Source organism: Mya arenaria, chromosome 11, assembly GCF_026914265.1.
Source record: "Mya arenaria isolate MELC-2E11 chromosome 11, ASM2691426v1".
Lineage (NCBI taxonomy): Eukaryota > Metazoa > Mollusca > Bivalvia > Myida > Myidae > Mya > Mya arenaria.
Genome location: NC_069132.1, coordinates 23,517,375 through 23,525,694, shown reverse-complemented (window position 1 = coordinate 23,525,694; position 8,320 = coordinate 23,517,375).

Here is an 8,320-nt window from a genome sequence, read left to right as displayed (position 1 = left end):
CTTAGTTTGCTTATTGCTAGATCATAAGTATCTTCCATGGGCGAGAGTGTAAGATAGGTTCATTCCGACCCTGCGCGAGGGTCGGGATGAACCTATCTTACACGAGCGGCTATGGTAGATGCTTTTTCTCCCACCTCAGTTGAACAAAATTAAGTAAAAATGTATTTTTTTGTTGGAACTCTTTTGTTCTTAGTGAAAATAATTGCGAATGGATATGCGACAATTCGTGGTTGTCAAGGATATGCGCGCAGTGATTCAGATTATGTTATTAGTCAAATCGGTCTTTAAATAGTTCTGAGGAGAGTGAAACATTATTTCTGCGTAGTTTTCTGGTGACAGTTGAAGCGAGAAATAATTAATAAGGGTTCTAAATATTGCCACAAGACAAGGTTTCCATGATGCTACACGACAGGCTTCAATAAGGGAGGTAATTACAATGTGGTGGCCATTCAAAAGGAGTTCCATACGGGAATTTATCTTCGCCCGTGGGCAAGATAAGAATTTATAGCACGGTTAAATTATTGGATCTACTTATCTGAGGTTGGAGAAAAAAGAGTATGAGTTGTATGTCCTTATCTGTGTTAAGTAAAATGTAACTCTACGGTGTGGCCACACATTTCTTGCGTCTGTCTGGGGCGTCAAGTCTTAAGCTTGTATACATGCAGTAGAGAGTAGAGATCTTCGCTTCTTTTAGGGTGTTAGAAAAGCTGCAAGACATATTGGAACTATCAGATTAATAATATATTATCAGTTTAAATATGAATATTGAAAAATGATTTTGCCACACAAACCGTCTTTTGCATAATTAAGATGTGGGGTTGCTCCTTTTAAAGTTGAAATTGGGTGGTACTCAATTTTGCCAGTTGAGAACCAAGTCTGTCCGTATTGGACCGACTGTGTTGAAACTGAAACTCATGACATTCTTTAGTGCTCATAGCAATAAGATGTCAGGTCCACACTACACGAAAAATGCCAAAGTATTTAGTATTTTTTACACAATGTCAGATGACCAGAAAATGGTTGTTTTGTTCTTTAACAGCTCGCTAGATAATAGTTCTACCAAACCCTGCTACAATATGTTGTTCAGTAGAAACGTTTGTATAAAAAAGATGAGGCAATGTACAGGTTCACAAGATCCGAAAAATGCACGAGATTCGAAATCGACATTCTAGATCAAAACACAGAATTAACTATTTTATTACATACATTATTGTCAATTCGCTCTTTGATCAACGTTAAAGTATTTATACTATGCATGTGGTTTTAAACAAAAGTAAATAGTATGAAGGATTGGTGGTAAACAAACGTCACGAAGTTTACAATCTGCCAGCATGCACATGATTTATAAATGTAATATATTTAAAAGTCATGAAATGCATTTGAAACATTTTAGCGTTTACAACCGTTCATTTATCTTTAAAGGTGCACTCTTACTCCCAAATAAGATTTACCACAATTACTAATATTGTTTTAATATTCCATAAAGGATGAATAAATGTCGATAACAATGGTTCTTATGAAGGATAAGTTTAATTTGAAAGAAATGAGCATAAAACACGGTATTTCTAACTTATGGGAATATACTAGACAACAGTAGATCTTTTAGCATTTACCAATCATTTAATAGTTTCGTGCTTTCTGCTTTTAAATACACGGTCTCTTTATCAGGATTTGATATTTTCCAAAAAATACATTATTTAGTAAGTAGTTAAAGTTTTATCAGTCAAAATTGATGTGTGTTATACATGTGTATGTATTGATTTTGAATAAGAGTGTCACTTTAAGGTTACCAGAATGTAAAAGTTTCGCTTCACGATCACGAACACCGAAGCACGGAGTTTGGCAAATCAATGTAGAGTCATTTATCTTCTATTCATAAATTTCTTGAACCGGCACTCCTTCACCCTTTAATAAATATTTACTACTTAACGCAATTTAGCAGGAGAAAATGTGTTGTTGTTTTTGGTAATAATAACGTGGTATTTTAAGCAGGCTAAACAAGCATAAACTTGCTTATATTTTCATCAGCAGTGTACGCATCAATAATTGTTGAATGACGTTGTTTTCATGTGAATCCGCATAAAAAAGTTTATGTTTACAAATTATAAAATGTCGAAAACTTATTTTATGTAATGATGTTCGATTTTTAAACAATTAGACAAATAAGACACCCTTTGTTGCTAAAATGACATGTACACGACCGATATTGAAGTTTCCCAAATACATGTATTTTGATCGTGTTGCGGACGACTATATTTTCGAAAATAGAATCATGGTACCTGCATGTCTATTGTAAACACGTGACGTCAACTGTATCATATACTATATTCAGACATCGGCCGAAATTCAACAGCAGCCATGTTGGATATAACGGACAAGCATTTAACAAAAAAATGACTACAAGCCCAGAAGAATAAATAAAAATTTAAATATAAATCGATTAAATAATGCAATATAACAACGGTCAATTAAGTGTTCAATTAAAAAATATGAACAGTAAGTGCAATAACCAAAGCTTTTAAAAATTGGGCCAAAACATGAAGTCTATACAAGTTCAAGAATGAAGTGAAGTTATTCAGCAATATCACTTACAAGAACAATCGGTCAAAAAACGCGGACACTGACATGGTATTGATAATTATTGTTCTACAAACGAGACCAAGCGGCCGAAATACGCGGACACTGATATGGTAGTGATAAGATATGTTCTGCCAACCAGACCAAGCGGTCACGATACGTGGACACTGACATGGTATTAATAATAAGTGTTCTACCAACGAGACCAAGCGGTCAAGATACGTGGACAGACATGATATTGATAATAAGTGTTCTACCAACGAGACCAAGCGGTCAAGATACGTGGCACAGACATGATATTGATAATAAGTGTTCTACCAACGAGACAAAGCGGTCAAGATACGTGGACACAAACATGATATTGATAATAAGTGTTCTACCAACGAGACCAAGCGGTCAAGTTACGTGGACACTGACATGGCAGTGATAAGAAGAGTTCTACCAACGAGACCAAGCGATCATGTTACGCGGACACTGACATTGCAGTGATAAGAAGATTTCTTTCAACGAGACCAAGCGGTCAAGATACGTGGACACTGACAAGGTAGTGATAAGCTTGAAGCCGTTTTGTAAATATTTACATCAATGCCATAATGTTTTAGTAATTGAACAACTGAGTTGCGACTCAATACCACGATTTAGACATTTACGCTCATAGCTTTGTCTTGGATTTTATTGATATATTCCGGGATATGTGTTCGCCCTTGGACGTGTGTGAGGTTCGACCTTGGACATGTGTGAGGTTCGCCCTCGGACATGTGTGAGGTTCGCCCTTGGACATGTGTGAGGTTCGCTCTCGGACATGTGTGAGGTTCGCCCTTGGACATGTGTGAGGTTCGCCCTCGGACATGTGTGAGGTTCACCCTTGGATGTGTGTGAGGTTCGCCCTTAGACATGTGTGAGGTTCGCCATTGGATATGTGTGAGGTTCGCCCTCGGACATGTGTGAGGTTCGCCCTTGGACGTGAGGTTCGCCCTCGGACATGTGTGAGGTTCGCCCTTGGACGTGTGTGAGGTTCGCCCTCGGACATGTGTGAGGTTCGCCCTTGGACATGTGTGAGGTTCGCCCTTGGACATGTGTGAGGTTCGCCCTTGGACATGTATGATGTTTGCCCTTGGACATGTGTGAGGTTCGCCCTTACACATGTATGAGGTTCGCCCTTGGACATGTGTGAGGTTCGCCCTTGGAGATTTGTGAGGATCGCTCTTGGACAAGTGTGAGGTTCGCCCTTGACCGTGTGGGAGTAATGCCCCCGGACGTGTGTGAGGTTCGTCCTCGGACATGTGTGAGGTTCGCCCCTTGGACTGTGTGAGGTTCGCCCATGGACATATGTGAGATTCAAGGGCAAACCTAGTTCATGTGTGAGGTTTTGAGGTTAGCCATTGGACATGTGTTAGGTTCGCTCTCGGACATGTGCTAGGTTCGCTTTCGACATGTGTGAGGTTCGCCCTTGGACAAGTATAAGGCTAGCTCTCGACATGTGTGAGGTTCGCCCTTGGGCACGTGCTAGGTTATTTCTCGACATGTGTAAGATTCGCCCTTGGACAAGTGTTAGGCTAGCTCTCGACATGTGTGAAGTTCCCCCTTGGACATGTGCTAGGTTATTTCTCGACACGTGTGAGGTTCGCCCTTGGACATGTATTAGGTTGGCTCTCGACATGTGTGAAGTTCCCCCTTCCGCAAGTGTGAGAATCGTCCTTGGAAAAGAGCGTCATTTAACGTTAAGATCTACGTCGCTGTTTGTCTTCTGACCTGTCCTGTCCTCGAAGTTTCTGTTGAACCATTTAAAAGTGAACTTTATATTGTGCATTACAAGCTTGTACATAAACGTTCCATGCGTCATCAATTTCACTTAAAAAATTGCATTATTATGCCCCCTTCGAAGAAGAGGGGTATATTGCTTTGCACAGGCATGTCGGTATGTCGGTCGGTCGGTCGGTCGGTCCGTCGGTAGACCAAAGCTTATCCGAGTGATAACTAAACAATTCCTGGACGTATGGTCATCAAACTTCACATGAAGGTTGGGCCTGATCAATAGATGACCCTTATTGATTTAAGGGCTCATCGGGTCAAAGGTCAAGGTCATAGTGACCTTGAACGAAAAAAGCTTGTCTGTGTGATAACTTGTCAATGCCTGCACCCATGGCCCTCAAACTTGACATTTAGATTTTTGGTGACCAGTTGATGATAAAATAATTTTAAAGCTTGTCCGAGTGATAACTCAACAATGCCTGCACCCATGGCCCTCAAACTTGACTTGGAGGTTGGGCCTGACCAGTAGATGACCCCTATTGATTTTAGGGGTCAAGGTCACAGTGACCTTGAAAGCAAACTTGACACTTCCTGGACCTATTGTCATCAAACTTGACATGAAGGGTTGGGCCTGACCAGTAGATGACCCCTCTTGACTTTGGGGGTCATAGGGTCAAGGTCACAGTAACCTTTAACACAAAAAAGTTAGCAAATCTTCTACTAGTAATATCTCAACAATGCCTGAACCTATGATCATCAACCTAGACATGGAAGTTGGGTCTGACCAGGAGATGACACTTAATGATTTTAGGAGTCATTGGGTCAAAGGTCAAGTTCACAGTGACCTTGAATGGGAAAATGTTTCAAGTGATAATTCGACAATGCCTGCACCCATGTCCCTCAAACTTGACTTGGTGATATGTCTGACCTGTAGATGACCCCTTATGATTTTAGTGGTCATCGGGTCAAAGGTCAAGGTTACAGTGACCTTGAACGAAAAAAGCTTGTCTGTGTGATAACTTGTCAATGCCTGCACCCATGGCCCTCAAACTTGACATTTAGATTTTTGGTGACCAGTTGATGACTCCTATGGATTTTGAGGTCATAGAGTCAAAGGTCATGGTCACAACACACTCTATCCTCAAACTTTGAATGGTCATAAACTTAAAACTGCCTCAACTGCATCCAATGTCAGTGACAAATCAGCTGTCATTTCGGTCCATGCATATTTCATTCAATTGTCTATATAATCCTGACATGGCACTCAGGGGGGGGGGGGGGGGGGGGGGGGGCAGGGGGCATTATGTTTGACAAACATCTCTTGTTCTCTTTTCTTTTTGAGACCTCACTGAAATACCTTTCATTTAAACACAAAACATTAATGATTGCATACATACACACTGACTTAGAGCGCACAATGATAATACTTCTAGCCACAGCAAGAAAAAAAGTTTAGGCATATTGCGATACATAGAGATAAGTTGAGAAAATTGGTATTATTTACCCTAATCAAAACAAATATCGCATTTATGGTACATGACCACGTTCCTCCGAAATATATGAATGTCGGCCGGTATGAATCGTCAATGACTGTATTTTAACGAGGTGTATTTTTTTTTTAATCCCGTTGTTTGATGATTTACAGCGCCACCTAGCGGACACGTGCTATTTGGCGCAAACGTTGATAAAGCCGTAAAAATATAATTTTACGGCTTTTTATAAAAAAAAATCGGAATATAGTTTATTGTATGCTGAATAAATAATCCTATGATTTTAGTACTAGTATTTATGACGAAAAGCCTTTTATAAGGAATCGCCAAAAACAGTTTCCCATCGGTGAATGTGACATAATTATTTCGAAAACGAACTTGGGTAGGGTATGTTTTTTATTATTTTATTACCCGGATGTACATTGAGCATGCATTTTGGTGCATTGAAATGTTGATATTGATACGATCCTGAACGTGATCCTTAGTTGTTGTGCATTGCATCAATTTTGCCTGTTTAACTTTTAAGATATAACGGAGTATCTTCGGGAAGGTTTCGAACTTAATGAAGAAATCTACAACTACCAGGAGTTCATGCCCAGATGCAAGACAGCTGATATTAAAAGGGATCACATCCTAGAACTCTTGGATAAATTACTGCTTAAGGACAATGTCGCCTTTGACATCGGATACATAATTTGATGAGGTTGCCCTCAGTGTTTAATCTGTTCCTTTTACAATTACAGTCTTTATACATTGTAAATGCAAGTCGCAGAATACAGTACACTGCTGTTAATTATTGTTTCTTTATAAATTATGTTCTATTGTAATTATCATGTTCTTTGCCTCCAATAAATGATGGCTGCCATCACAATAAAGTAATGGTCAATGTCACAAGTGTGGTCAGTGGTCTGGATTTCTTGTATTTCGGCTTGTCGGATTGGGATCATGTAATAAAAAACTTCTAATAAAGGATGTTGTTTAAAAAGCTCTAGATTTTTTTTATCAAAGATCATGAAGTGTGAACTTGACATTCACCCTAAATAGTGGGACATGGTTCCTTCACTCGAACGCCTACTTTTCTCATGTTGAACATTTGTTCCAGGTTATTTCAAAATAAAACAATACATCTGAATGAACAGACGCTTGGAAGCACATACACTGAACCGCTACTGATAAATATTGCAATCTGTTAATCACATACGAAGCTAGAGCAATTGTGTCTTTATATGGAACTTCTCACCGATAAAAAATATCTATATATATATGTGAAGTCAATACATCCAAGATTTTTGTAGTTTGCCAGGAACAAAAATAAGTAAGAAAATTAACAAATGGAATTAACTCTAAACAGTTCAACCAAAGTCTTAGTTCCTGTAGTTAGAAAAACTCATATACGCTTTTAACCTATATATGAAGATTAAGGTGTATTTTGGTGGAGTAACCGTTATGGTATAATAAGCAGTCTCTTGACATCGTTATACTAGAGCTATCACTGAATGTGATTGATATCCCCACCACAACACCGTCTTGTAATAAGAAGTATCGATGGGAGTGATAAACATGCATTTTTTTAAATGACTGCAGCGAACTATTTGAGCATTCAAATAAAGGTGTTTTATTTAACGGCAAGATAATAAGTCACCTATTTTATGCGGATGATTTAGTGTTAATTGCCGAAAATGAAAATGAACTTCAATATTTGCTAGACATACTATCGCGATGGTGTTGCACAAACGACGTGACCGTTAATATTGAGAAGAGGAAGGTTATGCACTTAATAAATCCGTCTAGACAGAAAACACAGTTTAAGTTCAATTGTAGTAATAATGAATTCGAATGCGTAGAAATATATCGTTACCTAGGACTATTACTAAACGACAGTCTCGATTATAACATCACTGCAAAATACGTTGCCCAGTCAGCAACACGAGCCCTTGGACTTATTATATCAAAATTTAAAGCCATGGGAGGCATGCCATTTAACGTATTTACGAAACTTTACGACACAGTAGTCTGGCCAACCATCAGCTTCGGTGCTGCGATATGGAGAACACGGGAATACGCCTGCATTAATGCCGTCCAGCACAGAGCCTGTCGCTTCTTCCTTGGAGTAGGAAAATATACACCAAACGCCGCTGTGAATGGTGACATTGGATGGACCCCACCTCTTGTTAAACAAGTTGTCATTTCCCATTGGGTCCGATTAGCTAATATGGACAGTAATCGACTGAATAACTTTGTATTTAAGCAATATCTGGTTATAAGAAGTGTTGGACTCGTACTGTAATGAATAAAGTGAAACATATAGCTGACTATAACTTGGATATACACGATAAAATTCGTAGATCTGAACACTTTAGATTAATAGATAAGTGCCATACAACTATGCTTGACCAAATTCACCATCAATGGCGTAATGTTATAAATGTAAATATAAGCATTCGACAGATTAATGGAGGCAACAAACTGCGGCTATACAGAACTTTTAAGCAAACATAAAA